Here is a 20,851-nt window from a genome sequence, read left to right on the forward strand (position 1 = left end):
CGAATGCCAGTTCATCAGATTGGAGGGTAGCTCAGACGGTGAAATGTCAAACACTAATCTCTTTAATAGTCTGATATTACATTTTAATCCCAGTCTGATTCCTTCACTCTTTCGTTCGGGCTGTCTGTCGATGCCTGCGAAGGAGGAAGGTGAGAGAGACAGTAAACAGAGAAAGAGAGGTATCAAAACAGAGTTGAAATTGGGTGGATTAAAAAGACGGAAAGAGCAGATTCCAGACAGAGAGAAGAAAAGAAAAACAGCAGAGGACGGGAAATGGTCGGTTTATGGAGCGCTGTGGCACGCTGCCACTTCAGGTCTGAATTTACAATGTGGGGCGATGGACTGTGAGAGACGGAGAGGCAATAAAGCGATGTCGATAAGAACTGAGGACAAATTGATATGATCATAACATGTCACATTAAAGACAGGCCTGCCATCCATCAATATGATAAAAGGCCTTGTTCATTCTAACACTAACACCACAGCCATTGATCTCAATGCTTCACTTAGCCAACCACTAACCATTTAGGATAACTATCATTATGCAGTTACGAGGATGTTGATGATCTATCGGTCCATGCAGTCCACAACGACAAAGATAACCCTCACTAATCTGCTGCACTGGCAAGCCTGAATCATGGAGGGAAATTAGGTAGAAAAGAGAATAATTTCCCTCAATTCTTCTCAATTATGTCATAAAATAATGTGACGGTGATGAAATGACAAAGTGGGCGGAGGTGGCTGTTAATGGTGATTTAAAGAGAGGAGCCAACTTTTCCTTACTCTGAGCTTACCGGAAAGATGGAGCGCTACTGAATTCAGAGAGACAGACAGCGAGAGCGAGAGAGGAAAAGCAGCATTGACGATAACACCAAACATGCTTTTAAATCACCCTTGAGCAAATCAGTAAATCAATATCAATTAGGCTGTGAAAGAGCCCAAATGGACAACTGGCTTTGTTTTAACTAATGAAGTCTGTGGAGAATCCAATCAGTCCTGCTACCCCTCTCTCACTCTCCGCTGCCACCCCCACTTCTCATTACCACCATGACAAGATGAAAATATGCACATGAACAAATACACAAATTCTGATGCACTTCGTGCTGCATATTTAAAACTACAATTTGTCGATATTAATGTTTTCTTAACAGCCTCACATTGACCAGCAACTATTATTGATTTCTTGGAGCGTATTATACGCGTTGACTGAGTACCTATCTGCACAATCCAGGCTTTGCGCATGTCAATATCTTTGTGCATGTCAATATCTTGTCCAAAGGATTTCCATGTACAGTCATCAACAGTGCACAAATGTATGCACTACTTATAATCTTTGCTTCTTGCTGGGTGAGCTCATGATAACAATCCCATGAGCCACTGTCATTCGGGACCTTGAGAAAGAGTCAAACTAGCATGCTAGTCTACTCATTTTCCTAGCTAAGCTACCGAGCTTGTAGTTGTACAGTAGCTAAAAAAATTCTACTATTTTCTACAAATACTACATAAAAGTATAGAAATAACAAACTCAAAATATCCTTTATTTCGTCAGTTCTGGCTTCTTTGTTTGTGCAGATGTTTTTTCCTGATCTCTGCCATCAAATATTGAATATTTTGGCTGGTGTGGACTTATCATCGGAAGAAAATAACAATCTGAAGACAGGAGAAATTACTTGTATTTTGAAGCAATCACAGAAGCTCCATCCAAATACAGTGAAATTACCTCATCTCCCATCATTTTGGAGCTGACAGCTAGAATTCCTGGACCTGGTTGTATATGTATGCAACCCTTTAGCCAACCCTGTCAGTCAGTGGTAGCCTTCGCTGCCACTAGTAGCTGTTCCAGCCACTCGCTTCTAAGTTAACAGGTAGTTTTACTTGGTATTCATCCATCTTTTATTGCTGCAGGATTCCAAATTTCACTGACGGACTGCTTACATTTCGAAACATCTCATCTCTAGCAAAGATTGGACAAAGTCCATTAAAATCAGTTTTCCAGAGGAGGTCACACTAAGTGACAGATAAAAGTTAGGTAAGTGGAGAAAAATATGGAGCCCTTGAGAGTTTGAAATCAATACCAAGATATAAGAAAATCTGCTATATTAGCATTTAAGCTAGCCAACATCTGGCCAACTGTCTGGTGTGCATCACTGCAGAGGCCACTGATTGCACCTGTATTGATTTAAATAGCACTAAAGACCCATTGTAGTCACTCATCTCGTCACTCCTTTGCCTAATGCCGCCTCTTATTGATTTTTTCAGGTTATTTTGTTTTCCTTTTAGGATCTCGTGGGGCGATTTTGGCCCTCAGTCATGTATGCACGTGCTAGCCCTTTGCAGGCATTTACTGTGATAAAGGTAAGATAAAGTCTGATCAAAGTTGAATCAGGAAGTTGATCTGTTAATAAATGATAATATTATTATCCTTTGATGGGTGCCTCATTCTTTTTTAGTGACATTACAGCATTTTTGTGCCACTGATTGTGATGCCATGAGGTGTGAATAAACCAAAAACAGTGAATCTATGAACTGGAATGCTAAACAACAGAAACACAAACCTACTACAAAGTTATGCAATGCTAAAAGAAGCTGCTGGTTTGGGTGATTTTTCTCTTCAGCCTCATCACTACCAGTCGATCCTTTCACATTGTCTTCACATCCTCGTTTGATATATGGCTATGCGTAAAATATAGGTTATAGCCACTTTAATGTTGAGCTAAATGAATGGAAGTGTTTGAGTGCATAAGTATCATTGCTACAGTGATTAGGATATGGTTTTCACTGACTGACACACACAAACCACCACATTCCCAAAGACACACGCACACACACACAGAGACACCATCCCTGGCAGGCAGCATGCGGCGAGGCTGCTCAGGGTTGCCATATCATTTTAAACATCCATCAGCTCAGCAGAGATATCATATTAGCTCCTCATCTGCATACGGTGCAGACAGAATGACAAACGAGAGGGAGGGAGGGCGAGAGAGAACGCGCTTCTCCCCCTCTCCTTCATTGCATCTCTTACATGGCTGCCTTCCACCCCTCCACTCCCCTCTTTGCTCCCTCTATCTCCTTATCCCTCCCTTCTAACCTCCTAAATTGGATCACCACTGCCAGCAAAGCGTGTGTAAAAGTGTGTGCGCGCATTGTTGCGGTGTAATCACATCTTTTAAATGGAAAAGGGATGAATCTCAGGAGGAACGATGACCACTGGACCCATATCTGACTCCCAAGTCCCCCCCATTGGCAGTCTTTGTATCTCCGTATACTTCATCACACTTGCTTTCACTGAGTAATCTAAGAGTCTTGCAAACTTTTACACCTTATACCGCCTACGTCTTTTACTCTACAACTTTCTTTCCACCAGTCCTCAAACTTTTCTAAACAGTTTGCTTCCGCAGAAACTTTCAGCAACATTTTAATAGCAATGGTTTTTCTCTGCTACACCACAGATTATTAACAATTTTGAGCCCATTAGAGATTTTACTGTCTGCACGTGCACATCCTCATTTTGCAGTGGTCTGAGAATGACATTTCTCTTTAGATTTTTTGTAATTGTAAGCCTCAATTACCCTGTTCATAACCTAGTTGTTGCAAGTAATTTAAACTATAAAACAAGCTCTGATAATGCACTTATGAATAAGTTACTGTGCAGCATTGAGTCTAACGCTTCTTTCATTTAATATGCTCAACAGCAATGTAATTTTCCACTGATGAAAAAAAACAACATTGTATCCTGTTGGAAAACAGTGAATATTTAATGGTGATGTTATCCTGGACTACTTGGTGTAAACCTAATTTCTAACCAATAAAACCATCGCAAATTTCTTATTCACAGCCTCCGATGATTGAAGTGTTCCTTCTAGAACTCGCACTTTATTGGTTTACACTTTTGCATCATTCCTCACTATGTTGCATCGGGTCGCAAATCCCATTTTTTCCACAGAAATTACACCGCACTGAGGGAGTAAATGGCCCATTTCCTGTTGTCTTTAATGCTTATTTTTGTTCAGTGAGTTTAGTTATGCCATTTACAAATGACCCTTGCGTCGAATTACCAAAAATAGCAGCACAACTGATTCAAAGGCATCATTACCAACATTCCCACAATAGCCCAAAATTGCTGCTGGTTGTTTTCCCAAAACTGGGAACCAACTGGGAGCTATAACATATGATTGTTTCTTCTATATGTAGTCAGGGCTGCACTGTACTGATGAAATAAAGGAAATTTGCTTTCCTTTTTATCAAATGACATATGTTGATTCTGCCTATGTTTATTGCATTTGTGACAACTCCATTTTAATGTTGTGATCCCATTTGAAGGAAAGTAGCACTGCTGCTAGAGCTCTTTGTTTTCTTCATAATGTCTATCATTATTATTAGTAACAGCAGTTCTGGACTGATACAAATTACTGATATCACTGTTTCCAGTGACAAATGGGTGAATGCATTTAACTAAAGCTCATAGGGTTAAGACTTTTGGCTCTGCAGTATGCCATGTTTGAATTTATCAAGGGTAATCCAATCCGACTAGCATCTCTCGAACTCACTGTCATCCCCTCAGGTTCTGATTTCTAGTCAGTCCATTTCACCCACCTTTCCCACATTTTGAGCTAAGAATAAAAAATTTAAAAAAGGTTGAGGACGTGTCATTCTTTGCCCCCCCCCAAGTCACAGACATACAAAAAACACTTGAGAGCGGAAAGGCGTTATCACAGAAAAGTAGAACAATGCTCAGGAACACACTGGTACACAACACCGTGACAATGGCTCAGAATGCTGCAACACAACAGGGGAGAGCGAGAGAGAGAGTTTGGGAATGAGAGAGAGAGGGATGAATGCAGTGGTATCCTCAGATCTGAAGGCAAATCCCCCTTGGTGTTAGTTCTGCTCGAGCGGCTGGCACTGACACATGAATATTTCATACTGTTGATGTTTAAATCCCATCATTTGTGATGTAGCATGTGAGCGTGTGTGGAGATTCAGTGAAATGAGGAAAAAGAGGAATGTGTGTACACATATATGTGTGTGTGTGCGTCTGTGAGACAGAGAGGCAGAGTGTGTTGATCTATAATGCATAGTTTAAGTAAGTTCACTTGTGATCGGGTCTATTGCGCCTGTGTTTCAGTGTTGTGAAAGAAGTGGACGTGCTTGTGCCTGTTCATTTGCCTGGAAGCGCAGATTACCCTCCGTTAGCTCATCCGCATGCAACTCCGACCATGACACAACAATACAGCTGTGATATACATGTTTGAAAGCATAAGCACATGTGCATGCCCGTGCAGACACTCAATTATTCAGACTGATTCAGGAGCTATTTTACAGTCTAGTTTCTGACATTCAAAAAGCACAAAGCTCGAACATAAAGACCTCATCTCCAGCAAGCTAAAAAGGCCCCGAAACAACAGGGCATCACTTTTGGTTAATCTAGTGAATCAGCAGTCACTGGTTGAGTCACCGGGTTGAAAAGGTAGCACGGGCAGTCAATAAAAGAGCTGTTCAACCATTGGGTAAGTTCTCTTTAAAGACTTAGCTGGATTGTAACCTACCACTCTGCTACATTACCCTTATCACATTTACCAACGGAGTACTTCTTCACACGACCACAAGAGGTCCTTTATAGTTTCTGGATTGGACCCAATTTATCTCTAATTACAGTGGATTGCATTTAAAAGAGGGTTCCTATAGTGGCCACATCTATGGAACTGAAAACTGTGGTGGACCTGTCCTAATTAACAGCACCTCCCATTTAATAAAGGGTATGACTTCACATGTTTGGGAGCCTATATAAGCGGTTTCATTTCAAGATGGCTTTTTCTCCTCCCGGAAGGCCGATGTCTTTTAGGGATCCAGCTTGTTTTTGTTGTTTTTCCTACTTTGGTTTGACTGTGTTGTCCTGTGGTCGTACCTAATTTAAGTCACATGCTGGTCAGCATCTAGTTTTCTTTTGTTCTTCCTTTTTTCAGGCTACAATCTTTGTGCGTATATTCTTTTTTTGTTATGTTCTGAACGACTCGGGCATAACACAGCTCAATTCAATGCAGGTGTTTAGTGTTCTGAGTCACAAAATACATAAATGACATCTCTATTCTGTGATTTAGATTTTGTCAAAAGAAAGCTTTGTGCTGGTCAAACAAGCGCATCTCAAAATATTTGTGTTGTAATTAACACCATACACAGTCAGTCATAAAGTCATGGCCAAAACAGGTTACAAAAGGCTTTTTACACAGCATTTAAAAGCTGTAAAGCCTAACATAAAAAGACTTCTTGGTGGGCTTTTATTTAACATCTATTATTGCTCATTTTATTTGTTTTAGCTGAATCACTTGCAGTGTACCCACTAATTAGTGAATCAATTTGGCTTTATTTGTAGATTATGGTTTTATTAATGGATCCATTTATCTTCCCACTGTGTGCTTGTGTCTGCATTAAAGCCACTCAAAGCAGACCAGACCATTTCTCTTCCAACTCATCCCTCAGGCTCATTACTTCATCTCTCTTCCTCACCGGGTCCCTTTCCGACTCCTGACTCAGTCTCTTCTACTTTGTCTTTTTTCCAGGTAAGCGACGCGATCAAACTCAGACTCTCCATTCTGACTTCCAAATGCGCAATTTCCCAGCTAATAGAGTGTACTCAGAAATGACTAATCGAATCGGAGCTACCTGGAAAATTAATTTGCCATTATGTTCTTCCAAAATTGTAATAGGGAGGGCCAGCAACCTTGTGTAGTACTGCCGCAGGGGAAAGTAAACAATTAGAGACTCGTGACTAATGAATTCTGTGATTAACGAGTATGTCGGAGGTAAATCTCGACAAGACCGACACACACATGCGAGAACGTATGTACAAACAGTTACACACTCGGAGTGAGGCGCCCTTATCTATACACAGAATTCATGGTTGAAGTGAAATATTCCACACTTCTTCCAAATTCTTTTCTCTCCCCCTTCCACCTGCCAATATCCTTACCCTGCATGGTTAAGTGAAATAGCTGGAATATCCACTCACAGATTGTGACTGATAGCACGCGTAAGCTCCAGCAGCGCGTGCGTATATGTGTGTTTACATGTAAGAGCAAGCAAGCAAGCAAGACTCATGCTAGGTTGGAGTGTGTGTGGCAAGAGACGCATGATAAGGCCAATCTGGTTTGTGTTACAGTCCCAGATAAAGCAAGAGTGGTGAGGGATAGATAGCGGAGGACTGTGGAGGCACGACACTGCGGTGGCAACACACATTTATACCACCACTGTGCCATCTGTATCTGAAAAAACGAGCAAAAAAGCTTTCTGAAGAAATCCTTCATAAACAATAAATGAGAGGAGGATGAGGTGTGAGTTCTATACACTCTGCTTCTATCACCAAGGCTCTATTATATACAAAACCCAATGGACCGAGCCCCATCTGGGGAGCGGGTAATGACAAATATAGAAGGAACATTAGGATTAGATGAGAGTGCATGTGTGTGTTCATATGAATGTGCATCAGATGCCCAAAGCGAAAGCCACGGGCTTAATTGAAGGATGTAGTGGCATAGTGATAGATAGAAAGAGACAGAGGAGACAAGTTGTGTGTTGCTCTGTGTGTGTGAGAGAGTCCCACAGTGGTGTAATGACTCCCCATGGGAGCAGGACCCGGGGCTGAGACTCCCTTCTGACTCCCTGCTGTCAACTGAGAGGAGGGATAAAGGAGGAGGAGGAAGAGGAAGAGTGATGGCGGTGAAAGAGAAGACGATGGTGGCGACAGCTGCCGGCTCCTCAGGACAGTAATTGGTTGGCTGAGAGAATGACACACACACACAACACACACACGCAACCTGGGGCCGCACGGATGTTGAACCCACTACCCGAAATCGACAATGGCACATCCCACCTGGCACAAGCCACCCAAGCCTCACACCCACAGGGGTCTCCTCTTAGCGCCAAGCAGGGCTTTTAGGAAGAGGAGAAAGGAAGGAGTGAGGAGGGGTGAGGTGGGCTTATTCAGCGTGACACCTCCAGTCACATCTCAGTAAACAAGCCATCGGACCCCGGTACCCGAAACCCAGAGCGTGAGTGGCAGCTCCAAATCACACATGACAGCTTGACTGACAGGCCGGTATGGGAAAAGGGAGGGATGGAAATATGAAAAATAATAAGCTGTAATATTATCCAGACAGGAGCGATGGGGAGGGTGGAGGGAAAAAAAGGGAAGGAGAGAAAAGTGATTCGAGGAGATGAGGGTGCCAGGAGTGGCTGCAAAGAAATCCAACTATATGCTATATGTCGAGTTTTAGTAATGTAAGAAAGCATCAGGCTGGAATTTAAAACTGCTTTTCCTACATTGTAAAATAGGAGAATATAGGTATTTTCATTGTAATAACAAACAACCATGGAAAAATAACTAGCATAATGCAAAGTTATTTGCACCAGTCTAATTTCAGGTGCTTGCTATTGTCACTTATTACCATCGCTCACACTGGTCCTCCTGCAGTGAGGCTGACAACAGATGGCTGAAGTGAAATAACATTAATCTACAGTTGATGACAGCATGCTATGTTAGCATAACAAGTGTTAAACCAAGTGGGGAAGCATCATTTTCAGAGCTTTACAGTAGCTTACTTGACCAACGTGTCGACTATGGCAAAGACGCAAAGAAAAACTGTTACTGTAGCAGGAAATATCTTCAAAGTGCTCCAAATCAACCAAAGATTATTAGCGTAGCTCTTGATTAGCTTGCTCCTATCTAAGCCAGTTTTTTGAGTGACCAATCAAATTGGTGCATACCCAACTGCCGTATTATAGATGTGTTATTCATGGCTGAAATGGTGGCAAATAAACAATAAGGAACTTTGTATTAATAATTTTATTGAAATTTCGACTTATAAGTGCATATTTAGGATCTTTTTAAGCACATTATATACACCAGATAGCATATGTTGTAAATAATAACATGTTATCACAAAATCCATCTGGCTCCATTCACTTTGATGGCAATTAAAAGAAGAACAATATGTTGTGGCATCATGCGATCACTGTGTTTGCTTGCATGACTATAAAAAATAAGTTACCTACGTTTTGACAAAGCATTGTTTTTCCACCATATGACAAGTGAAACACTTTCTTCTTATAAAGTTGTTCCCAGACAGGGCAAAATAACTTTTGAAATAAAGCTGAGACCTCAATCACAGTTTTAATATTAATGATAAAATATATCAATCATCATCATCTGTCTCACTGGGAGCGGTTGATATGACTGTCCCTTATCTCATTATAAAAGTGCTGGTGAACTGGCATCAGTCAAACCCAATATAACAAAGTAACTGGAAAGAGAAATTAGTCCTTTGTGGGAGCCTGGTGATGGGAAAGTAAGAAAGAGGCCGGAGGAAGAAGTAGAGGCTGAGAAACAGGGGTTAAAAACGTGAGAAGTGGAGAGGAGAGGAGGGGAAAAAAATTCAATATATTTTTAATCTAGCGGATGTAATCAGATTATGCGTCTGCCAGGAGCGACGTATTTCATAAGGAATAACCAGTTTCGGGGAGGGAAGGGGAAGCGGAGTGGCGAGGAGGAGCGGAGGAGACGGGCACTTTGGCTGGCCGATCTACATCGACACTGACAGATTCTAATAAATGCGCTGGGAGGCGCCCGGAGAAACACAATGCCGTGTAATCATTTTATCATGACAAACCGGAATTCCAATGCTGTCCCATGTGAGCCCAGCTGAGGGAAAATTGAATTAACTGTGAATTGCTCATGCTTGGGGAATGGGGAAGAAAAAAAGGGGGATGTAGGAGAGAGGACAGACAGAGAGTAAGTAGAAGGAGGAGGGTTTGGCTTGCTGTACTTTTGGCAGAGTTTCTGGTCTCTCTGGGTTCGGTTGGTTTCATAGCGGAGCTCTGGTTTCAGCAGCTGCTAGCTAATGACGCTAACTCAGAGATCCTATACTCGTGTTTTCGAGCCCTGCATGACTTAGCTTAACAGAAAACGCATTACACACTTGTGAAATGAGATGCAGATGCCCTCAAGGATCCGAGGGACGGGACTATTAAAACAATCACAAACATCTGTTAACACATGTTCAACCACAGTCGTGGTTCAGCTTCTAGAACTTCTATGAGGTGAAGAATGACGAGAATAAATAGGTTTATTCCAGATTTTAGGGAAATTGGCACTTTTGTAACCACAGGGACCAAAGTCATCTTTGTGGCTATGGCAAATTATTGCCTTCAGCTGCCACTTAAATTACTTCTTAATAGTAGAGTAATGCAATATGTCCGTTTCTAGCTTGCTAGCTTGTACTCTGAGGATTTTTCTAAAGCTTTTGTAGCCATGCGTGCTAATTTTTGACTTTATGTAATCACTGAACATCTAAACATGTTGGGCACATACGCTGTAATATAAGCAGCATTAGATCACATGTGAATTATCTGTCAGCCATGCTGTGTGACTTTTTAGGTCTTGTTTGGACATGTTATTCCTCTTCTCCCCCCCCCCCCCCCCCCCCCTGATTTTCCTGATAAGGAACATGGGACTTTATTTAACACAGAGTTGGTAGATGTTTTAAATGTCTCCAGCTGTAAAAAAATATTTCCTACACACAGAATCCCAGTGATTAGCAGTACATTTCTGCCAATTCTCATTCCTGTGGTGTCAAATACAGGCCGCAAGTATCCAAAAGATGAGCACAAAGGGTTCCTTTTGCATCTGCGCCAGGACACATGAGAGTAATGGCAATGGTAGGATGGGTCTCACTTCCAACTTGTCACATATGGACACTTGTTTATGGTCTCTTGGAATCATATTTTAGCACACTGGGTAACTTTAGGCTTCATGGTTCGCCATGCAGCCTAAATGTTGTGAGGGAGAGAGATAACGCAAACCTGTGATCCTTTTCTAACCTCATAGTTGCACTGAATATACAAGAAAAGAAGAAAGAAAAGTAAAAAGCAAGTCAATATAAACCCATGTGCTAAAATCTTTAGCTTTATAATCAGATACAGTGTTTATGTGAAACACATTGTAGTTTTATCTAAATTTATTAACTAATAATAAGTCCTTTGTAATTGTTGACTGTACTCTTTAAGTCTGAGTCATATCTGGAAGTCCAGTAAATGCCTTTCCTTTGATGAAATGTGCTCATCTTTTTTCTTTTTTTTTAAATCTCTGTGGAGGTATTTGTTCCTCTTGAGCACAGAGGTAAAAGATCATACACACAGAACAGAATCTGCCATGCTGCCGCCCGTAACTTCAGATTAGGCCTTGTCAGGGTTTCGGGGTCGCTAGGGATACAACCCAGATGCTGCAGCTATGCAGCAGTGTGTCGCTGTGGAAACGGGAAGTGTTGACTGCTGAGAGATAAAGGGCTTGATTCTTCCCCCCGCTGAACACAGCCCAGAAAGGCAGGAACATGGTTAGACTGAAGAGAGAAAAATGAACACACCACACTCATCGTATTGGTGCATGAGTTGTGTAAGTGAAAAGAAGAGCCTTTTTCTCAAAGTCTGTCACACTCCCACACAGTCCCTTTTTTCTGTCTCCTTCTGCTGTCACTTCATCGCTCCTTAATCATTAATATCACAGCTCTGACCCCAGCCAATGAGGATGAAACAGGGATTTGCATAATTAGCCCCACTTGGTGGACAAGTCCCACTCCAGACCTTATGAGAGCGTCTCTAGTGTGCTTGCTCAATTTGACATGTAGGAGGCCGCATACAGTTAAGAGGGGGGAAAGTGCCAAACAGATGACATGTACATGCTGTAGGTTTCCTGATACAGGAGTGTTGCCTCGAGATGAAAAGAAGACGTTATCGTATTGCTTTTGACGCAGCATTGTTAGAGCCAAGATGTCAAGTGAATGACAACTTTCGAGAAATTGGAATTATACTAGTTGAATTTCTCAGAGTATTAAATGTTGTTCAGTTCCTGGGTGTGCTTCTTACACTTTAGTCCTTCCTAATCAACAAAGACATCACAAACTCTTGGCCAAATATAAGCTTGATATTTTACATTTAGAAACGAGCCGGTAGAGCAATTTGGTTTTAATTGTGTTGTATAAATAAAACTTACTTTCTTATATTTACCCACAAATCCATTGCAAGTGTAATACAAAATATTATTTATGCATTCACTGTTAACTTAGTACCATAAATGGAAAATGGATTTAAATGGTATTTAATAATGAGGTTAACGTACAGAAGAGGATGTGTTGTTGTTTTTTTAAATTAGTATTTTAATGTCACGTGATTCAAGTTATCACATTCTGAGATATAGATATTTTTTAAGCTTATGTGACAGCCTCAGTTTTTAAAAAGAACTACGTCTCTCAAATTAATGAATTAAGCCGAAGTGGATTTGGTTTAAGTTGTCTTCTTTATACTTACTTTATTTATTAACCTTTATTTCACCAGGAAGATCCCATTGAGATTAAAAATCTCTTTTTCAAGGGAGACCTTATTTTTCTATTACTTCCTAATAGCAAATAAAAGATACAGGAAACAAACTGCACCCCAAACCAAGAACTGTATGAAATATACGCACGGCGGAGACAATGATGTGAAGAGAAGTCAAGTTTCATTATTCAGTGCATCTAAATAAATTTAACAGATATTATAACCAAGAGGCACAGTGAAAATCTTTTCCAGATCTCTTGTCCTCCCTTGACCCATCACTGTAAAGTTAGATGAACCACAAAGGCGACTGACATTTCTGGGGAGGTTGCAGTGGACAGTCATTTCACCGAAGGTTCTTGGCTGTATATGTCATTTATCTGGCAAATGTAGTTCCCTTGACATTTATTGCATAACTTTTTATTGATGAAAACCCTTTCTGCCCCAAGCAAATGTTCAGGATTTTTCAAGAGTACTGAGCAACTTATAAAAACTTCAGGCTTAACCCCTGAGACGACTATGGGAAGTGAAACACAACAAAGAAACATGGGACGGATTTCCAGAATTAAACCCAATTATGATTAGTGATTGGATATAGCATTAGGGTGGCTTTTGTTGTGATTTGGCGTTATATAAATAACATATAATTGAATTATAGCTTACTTGAGCATTTTTTTAAAATCTTATTATCATGTAGCTCAAGCAAGACTATTTTTGGTATAAAGTACCCAAAACAAACAAAAATAACACTGAACATCTGATCTTCTACGTGTTATCTTTTTAAATTGAAATGTACCTCTAAATCAACTAAACCTTTTCTCAGTGAGATATATATATATATATATATATATATATATATATATATATATATATATATATATAAGGGAGTAACATATTGGTTTATCCTCACATTTATTCAACATTTATCATCACTGAAAAGGGATCATTATACATGTATTTTTTCTTGCATGCAATTACTGCGAAAAGCAGTCATTTACTTTTGGTTCAGTAAAATGACAAGGTTGTGCTTTACAGCTTTTTATTTGATCAATAAAAAGCTGACCAAGCTCTGACCACATCTGTTTCTAATGAAATAGGGATTGTTATCGATTTAGCAGCCCAATGCACTCATGGGGTCACAGATTTACTAGTCTAATGTGAATATAAGAGATAGAAAAATAGAAAAAAATGCAACACGAGGAACAACGTAGGACGACTATTTAAGAAAGAATATGCCAAACATTTTTGCAAGCCTAACTAATAATCTGTACCATTTCAAAATCATTGAAATTGAATCTAGGCGCTGTGTAGTACCTAAGAAGATTAGGACTGCAATCGCATAAATCCATCTTGTTAAACAAAACTAAATATCTTTTGTCTTTCAGATGAATTTAAAGGAATATGCATTTATGGAAAGATACTACATTATTGTTTTTATTGTTAATATTAGAGATCTAACCTTTTAGCAGTGAAATTCCTGGTACTTAAAGCAGAGCAGAGCGGATGAAGGAAGGGACAAATGTATGGATAAAAGGACAGATGGATGTGACAGAGAGTAAATGTGCAGAAGAATACCATTAAAGAAGGCAGCACTGCAAGAGCACGTCCAGACAGAGTGGTCTGAAGCCCAGGGGATGTCAGCTTTTATCACACCCCCACACACAGAAACACACATTCAAAGCAAAGCACTGCTCTTCCGCTTGACAATTCCCCACACCATTAGCTCTCGTAAAGATTTCTTTATTGGTATATGTCATGCTCTGAGTTTTCCTAGAAAACAGCAGTCGCTGGTTACGAAGTAATAGCCTTAATCAGCAGCTGGCGCCATGCCTGAACCTGGCCTCGTGGCTTAATCATCGCTGTTTCGTTTTCTCCATGGATACAGAGGAGAAGCCCCAAAACACTCCCGCTTTATGACAACATGCCCCAAAAAGTAGGACAAATGAGACACTGTGTTGTTGAGAAGAATTAAGCTGTTATGTAAGTTGAAAACAGACAAGAGTCTGCTGATACACAAGACTCACATTAGGCTGATCGCATCTTGTTTCACTTCACTCTGACACAGCTGGTGTGTGAGACAAGAAAGAGAGACAGGCCTAGAAAGTAGAGCTGAGTGTGACGGGATGAAGCCACTAAAACGGAAGGCAAAGCAAGACAGTCAAGGCAAAGTTATTTATCAACAAAGGCATTTTTTTAAGAAGGCGCATTTCCAATAAAGTCCAGGCAAATGACACAAAACTGAACGGAGAGCCTTTTGGAAATTTCAGAGAGGGAAGGTAATCTGTGGCAAGGCATAAAGGGAATTTACGTGGGCGCTTAAGTCCAGCTGTGCTGTCTGTCTCTTTGTGTCTGCTAAAGATTTAAACAGCGGGAAACCCAATGCATAAGGCCTGTGCAGCTTTCTTAGTATGAATGTATTAAGCTAAAACTGCCAGGCTAACAACCAACACGAGGCAGGGATTAAACAGGGCATCGTCCCTGCTCCGCTCTAATAGGGTTCAAGAGAAAGAAGCTCTGAGAGCTCCAATTGACCCATGGTAACCCAAGCACTTCATGATCTTTCTTCTTGTCTTGAATATAATACTTGATTAAGCTCTCAGGACCAAAACATTGTACAGTTAAATATTTCAAAAAAAGGGAAAAAGAAGAAGGGAAAATTCTTACCAGAGCATGCCTTTCACAAGCTCGGGGAGGCTGGGGTTGTAAACATTGATTTATAGGCACTCCTAGTGCAACGATGGCATGTTTAACAGTAAACTGTAGATTTATGATGCTGCTAAATATGCCTGGGCGGATGTGAACATTTGAGACTTAACACCTGCTATTGCAGGCCTGCTTTAGAACAGAGAGGTCACGTATAGACCTGGCACATTCAATGCTTTAGTCATAACATTATATCAAAAAGCTGAAGGCTGCCAAATAGTGGAAATCTCACAGATGGTCAGAAACGGAGCAGCCGTACCCTTAGGAATTTGTCTTATATAAGGCAGATATGTGCTATGAGATATAAGTTAGCATGAGCACATGCAGTGCCAATGTTTGTAAAAATCATCACTAATTTTTACCCCCTTTTTTGTAGAAGTGCTGGCTTTGGTGTTAGGCTTATGATGCTCACCTGTGATCCTCCTCTTCTATACATACTATAGATATAACTATGACTCCTATTGGGCAAAGTGAATGATAACAAAAATGCTAAATGCTAATGCGTATCAGCAAAATTCAGACACCATTTGTGCTGACACTGATATATCCACGAAAGGCCAATATCAGTGAGTGGATATATTAGTTAAGCTATATTTAAAATTACTCAAAACTGCCATAGAGTGTTTTATGGTTAAACAAACTAAAAGTGCATCGTATGCCCAGGTTAACAATACACCAGAGTTTAACTTTGGTACATGAATGAATTTGTTGGTTGAACTGTATTACATTGTCGAACCAGGTATTGTGTAAGGCTGTAGAACATGTTTTGTATTCACGATTCAGTAGTGCTTCAAATTCATCCAAGCCTAAAGAAGAAATCTTGCTGTTACCTCATAGCATTGTCAAGACAAATTAACTTCTCTATTTCCAGGGAAGGCATTCATGGTTACTGTAACCCTGAATGCCTTCATCCATTTATTCTGTTGCTCAGTCTGTTCAACATCTGTAACTCTCAGCAACACTTCCATCCCAGCTGCTGTGGACTCAGGTTGAGAGACTGCCGTGGATCAAATGTGGAAGTGGAGCGTGAATGGTGGAGAGCTTGAGGGTAAAGTCCTAAGTGCCTGTACCTCTCCTCTAAGTCTCATTCTCCTACTGCTACAGTCATTTTGAGCCGATCAACCTGTGAAAGAGTGTGAAATAGCAGCCCTGGGATCTCATCCATCAAATCTACCTGGAAGACCAAGGCACGATGGAGAAAAGTAACCACATTCAAAACTGTAACTGTAAAAACAATGAAAGAGCCAGGTTTTTATCTTTGCAGAGCTACTATCAAGTTAAAGATGTCCATCGTGGATCAGATCACCGGATGCCAATTCAGGCTGACAGATCACGGTAGAGTGCTGCCATCAGCACGAGTCTGTTTGTGAGATTAATGGCGATGAGCTTGAAAACAAGGCCTAAAATTGGTTCATGTCATGTTTCCCTGTTTAATGCTGCTGCACTGAGCTCATAGTGCTAGTCTTCTCCACAGCCCTCTCCATCCCGAAGAGCTTTAATCTCCCAGTGGGCCTCTGGGCGACCCATCCAACATATTTGCATACATCTGCATATTTCCCATTAGGCTCCACTTGTTGCCTTTTTATGGAAAACTGGGCTATGGCGATGATCACCCTCAACGGTAATGGTGGTATCCTTCTTTGCCTCTTTCTTTTTTTTTCTTTCTCCCAAACATTTTTTACACTCCCTCTTGATCCCTTGTTTCCACTCTCTCTCTGTCTGCCTCTCTGTCATCACTGTGATCAGAGTGCAGTATGGAGGTCTGATCCGGAGACAAAGGGAGAAGCTCTCAGTTAAATCAGCGGCGGCTAGCTATAGTAAACCATCTGGGGCCAATGACAGGCTCTGGCCTGAGAGAACACAATAACAAGACAGAAGAAATGAATTCAGCATACAATGACCACGACTGAACCAGACTAATTAGATTAATATGTGATCAACTATTCAATTAGGCCCATTCAGCTGCAGAGCTCAAGAGGTATGGGTACATGCAAATTAGATGAGCGAGCACAAATTGAGGAATGAATTGATAAAGTGTGTTAACAATGTCTATACGTACACTGAGTTATTCATTCATGTATACTTACAGGGGAGTGATCATTACACGTCTTTTACAACTGTCACCAAGTATAATGGCAACACATCACTTTAAAAGGCCATTCGCTGATGAGCAACTTCCTGAGTTAAAGAAAAGTCAAGCTTAGTTTCAAACATGTTTTCTAGCTAATGCCATCCAGTTCTTAATTTTCTTCAATGCATCTGTATTTCTCAGATTTCTGCCAAAAAGGGGGATAACAGAGTTTGGAGTGAGTGCGTGAACTCCACAGAATGTACTGTGGTAAAGAGCACTACACTGATCAGGTTTTCTAAAAATCCTAATCAGACTTGTTCCATTATTTTCACCAACGCCCTCTCATCAACTCATGGTTTGCCTTGTTATTTGGTGGAGCAACTCTGGCCTTAACCATTTAGCCCTTTTCAGAGTCACTCAGGTCTTTTTTGCTGCTTAATTTCTCTTCAATCCAACAAGCTGATTATATAAATTGACTATGTAGCTGATCCTTCACATGCTGCTAAATAATTACTCTCTAATAGTTCTCTGTTAGAGAACATTATTCCCTAGTTGTGTGCCAGTGTCAGCAGACAAAACTAGAGCTGACTAGTGATGAGTCACTAAGTACAGTTAACAACAGTTAATAAGTCATCCTAATTGACAAAGACAAAGAGACTTCTTTTGCTAGAATCTATTAGCAATTTTAGTGGTTCTGATTTTTACAAAATTGTTACAAACAAATAAAACATTGGAAATAAACAGTGCCCCAATTACTCCGGATACCGTGACAGCAGTTTCTAATGGAGCTACTTCCTGTAAAAATAGCTTCATTTCCTTTTTGAAAGCTGGTGGTCTAAGAAATGTGGGTTGGAGTTAAGATCACAGCAACTGTGTCCTACACGTAATTTATTATTAATGTTGTATATGTCTGTGATTCTGAGCATTTTTGATGATAATACACTCATTTTAAAATATTAGAGAGTAGCAGGTATTTCAAATTTCGCTTAGATAGGCTCTATTTAATCTTTTGGAAAGCTCAGTCTGTGTGGACATTAGAAGGGATCACTAAAGGATGGCCACAGAGTACTAGACGTCTCTATCTTTATGCCACCACTTGGTATTAAAAAACCCCACCGTGCTAGTTACAATTTCTATGCTGATGATACACATTTATATTTCTTCTCTGACACCATGACCATTGCTGATAAGTGGAAGGGATCACCTTTCCCTATTAAATCGAGAAAAATAGTATTATCAGTGGTCAGAACTCATCTCGGGACGTCCTCGTCTCCTCTTATCTGTGTTTTTGTTGAAGAAAACCTCAGTTTTCAGATATTTTTCAAGCATGTTTTTATTTTTACTAGCCAGCAGCACTTGCTAGGTTCACTAATTCACTAACTCATAATTTTGTTCTTTGGGAGCTACATTTTCATTTTATAAGACAAAGTAATCAATTACAGGCACTATGAGCATCATTATGCATATGCATGACAACACATTCCAGTTAGACCAAAGTAGCAACGCTGTAAAAACTGTTTAGTAAATTGTATTTACAAACAACAACATCATCCACGTACATGTAACGTAATGCTGCTGTTCATTTTAAAATCAGTACACATATTATATATAATATGTGTACTGATAATTTCTATTATTTTATATTATTATTTAAAAAAAATTTCTTACCTCGCTCAACAAAAACAACAAACCAAATAGAAGAGAAAGGATTTACTGTTTTTAAAACTGAATCTAAATTAGAATTGTAAGTTTAATTGTCACTTTTAAGGATTGTAGGCTATCCACTCTTTATGCTGGTGACTCCTTGTTATTCCTTAAAATAACAAGGAGCCTTAAACCTGGCTTCATGTCTTAAAAGTGGCTAATTGTATGACAACCTGCCAGAATTGTTGCTCATCTTTTAATTGTATATGGAATCACTTTGATGCTTGTTCTGAAAAGCTCCAAATAAATACACGTGATTGTTACTATTGCATGTGGTATGACTAGACTTTACTTGGGGTACATGGGGAAATCTGTTTGTATTATTTATGTGTGCCATGTTCAATAAGCATATGCAAAAATGCCACGGCATAAGTGATTTCTTTTCAAAGCAAGAGTAACTAGAAGTCATATTTAGCACCACCTGTTGGCGCTATGTTTTCTGATTAAAACATGATTGGAAATGCTTTATTAGCTTACTATAACAGGATGAGTGCCATGCTTTCAAAAGGAAAGCACACTAAAGAAAGTGCCATTTACCAAAAACCTCAGCATCACCTTTCCCTTGCTGCTTAATTTTCTGTGGGGTGCTAATCAAGCGCCTGTCTCTGCTCATGAATTTAGAGGGAAACCTCAAGCATTTAAATGTGCATTTAATTGCGTTGGTTCTGGAAGCGTCGTTAAGTAAGAGCTGGGAAATACATTTCTTAATGCGACTTAGTGATGCCCGGCAAATCAAAGACCATCAAGCGAATTAATGAGGGTGAGCGGTGAGCACATTAAGAGTAGAGACGGAGCGCTTCCATAAACAAATACATATCTCTCAACTAGACAGCAGGGACAGAGGGATAATGTGGGAGACGTAATAAATAGACTTCCCTGTCTATAGGCACGGCACACTATCCATTCCAGCACAATGTTCCCCACTTTAATTGAGTAAATGCACACATGTAAACACATACACCTTTTCTTCTGCTATGTTTTTAAAAGGCCGACAGATGCTTCTTCAGCAGCAATCCTTTGCTCCTCAATAGAGCTGAAAAAGCTTCTAAAGAAGAAGAAGAAGAGCAGGCAGGAGGTGAGGGGTAGCGGCAGTGGTGGGGACGAAGCAGAGATGAAAAAAAGGAGAACCAGAAATATGAAACCTTCCTGGTTATTAAAAGCTGTCTTGCGAGGGCAGCGCTCCTGTCGTTAAGTACTCTTTCAATTATTAACGGAGCCGCCGCTTTCATCAGCTGGTTGGCGAATGCCAATACAGCCCCAACACACACTCCCACTGCTTGCTTTCTTCTCTTTTTTACTTGGCAACAGGCAAATACACACACACACACACACACACACACACACACACACACACACACACACACACACACACACCAGGCATTCAGCGGTAATTGTTGGAGAGCTGGTGAGAGGACAGGTCAGGCAGTGAGAATGATTACATAAAACTGGATGTTTTGAGACTGTCTGAGAGCTCTGCAGCATGAACAGATGGCCACAGACAAAGAAAATAACTTTATCATCAAGAAGAAATTCAGAAATTACAGTCACTGAATTATTTTTTTTCAACCTGAGCGAGCCAGCCTCTGGGGGGAGCTGCAGGTATACACTGGTGGCCAACCAGCACTCAGGTCAGGCCCAATTTGGGGTATTTTTCTAAACTGTCAAGTGCCCGTCAAGCTTTGGCAATAAAGGAGAGGAGATAAGGAGAGAGATTTGAGATAGTTGGGATTGAGCTGTGGGCAATAAGAGGGAAGGAGGAAGCTTTTAGGGTGTTATCCAGGCTCTCTGTTTGCAGCTCCAAATGTTCCTGTGCCTCTGATGAGACGGGCTCATATGACAGATTACCAGCACAAATGCTGCTCGAGGGAAAGCTGGCACAGGGGCAGAGCCAAACACAACACCAAAAGATATACAACTGTGTTCGCTCGAGTATGGTGCGAAAGGCCGCAGAATGATTTTCACGCCTGATGAAGGAACGAACGTTATAAGGTGTTTTAGGATCTCATCTTA

The 20,851-nt window shown here is 40.5% G+C and overlaps 1 protein-coding gene across 23 annotated transcripts in view; it reads right to left on the reverse strand.

Annotated features, from left to right (window-relative positions):
- Nucleotides 1-20,851, reverse strand: part of celf2 (cugbp, Elav-like family member 2) — a 239,279-nt gene that overhangs the window by 204,670 nt on the left and 13,758 nt on the right. The window lies entirely within an intron of this gene.

The sequence above is a fragment of the Maylandia zebra genome, linkage group LG17, assembly GCF_041146795.1.
Source record: "Maylandia zebra isolate NMK-2024a linkage group LG17, Mzebra_GT3a, whole genome shotgun sequence".
Taxonomy (NCBI): Eukaryota; Metazoa; Chordata; class Actinopteri; order Cichliformes; family Cichlidae; genus Maylandia; species Maylandia zebra.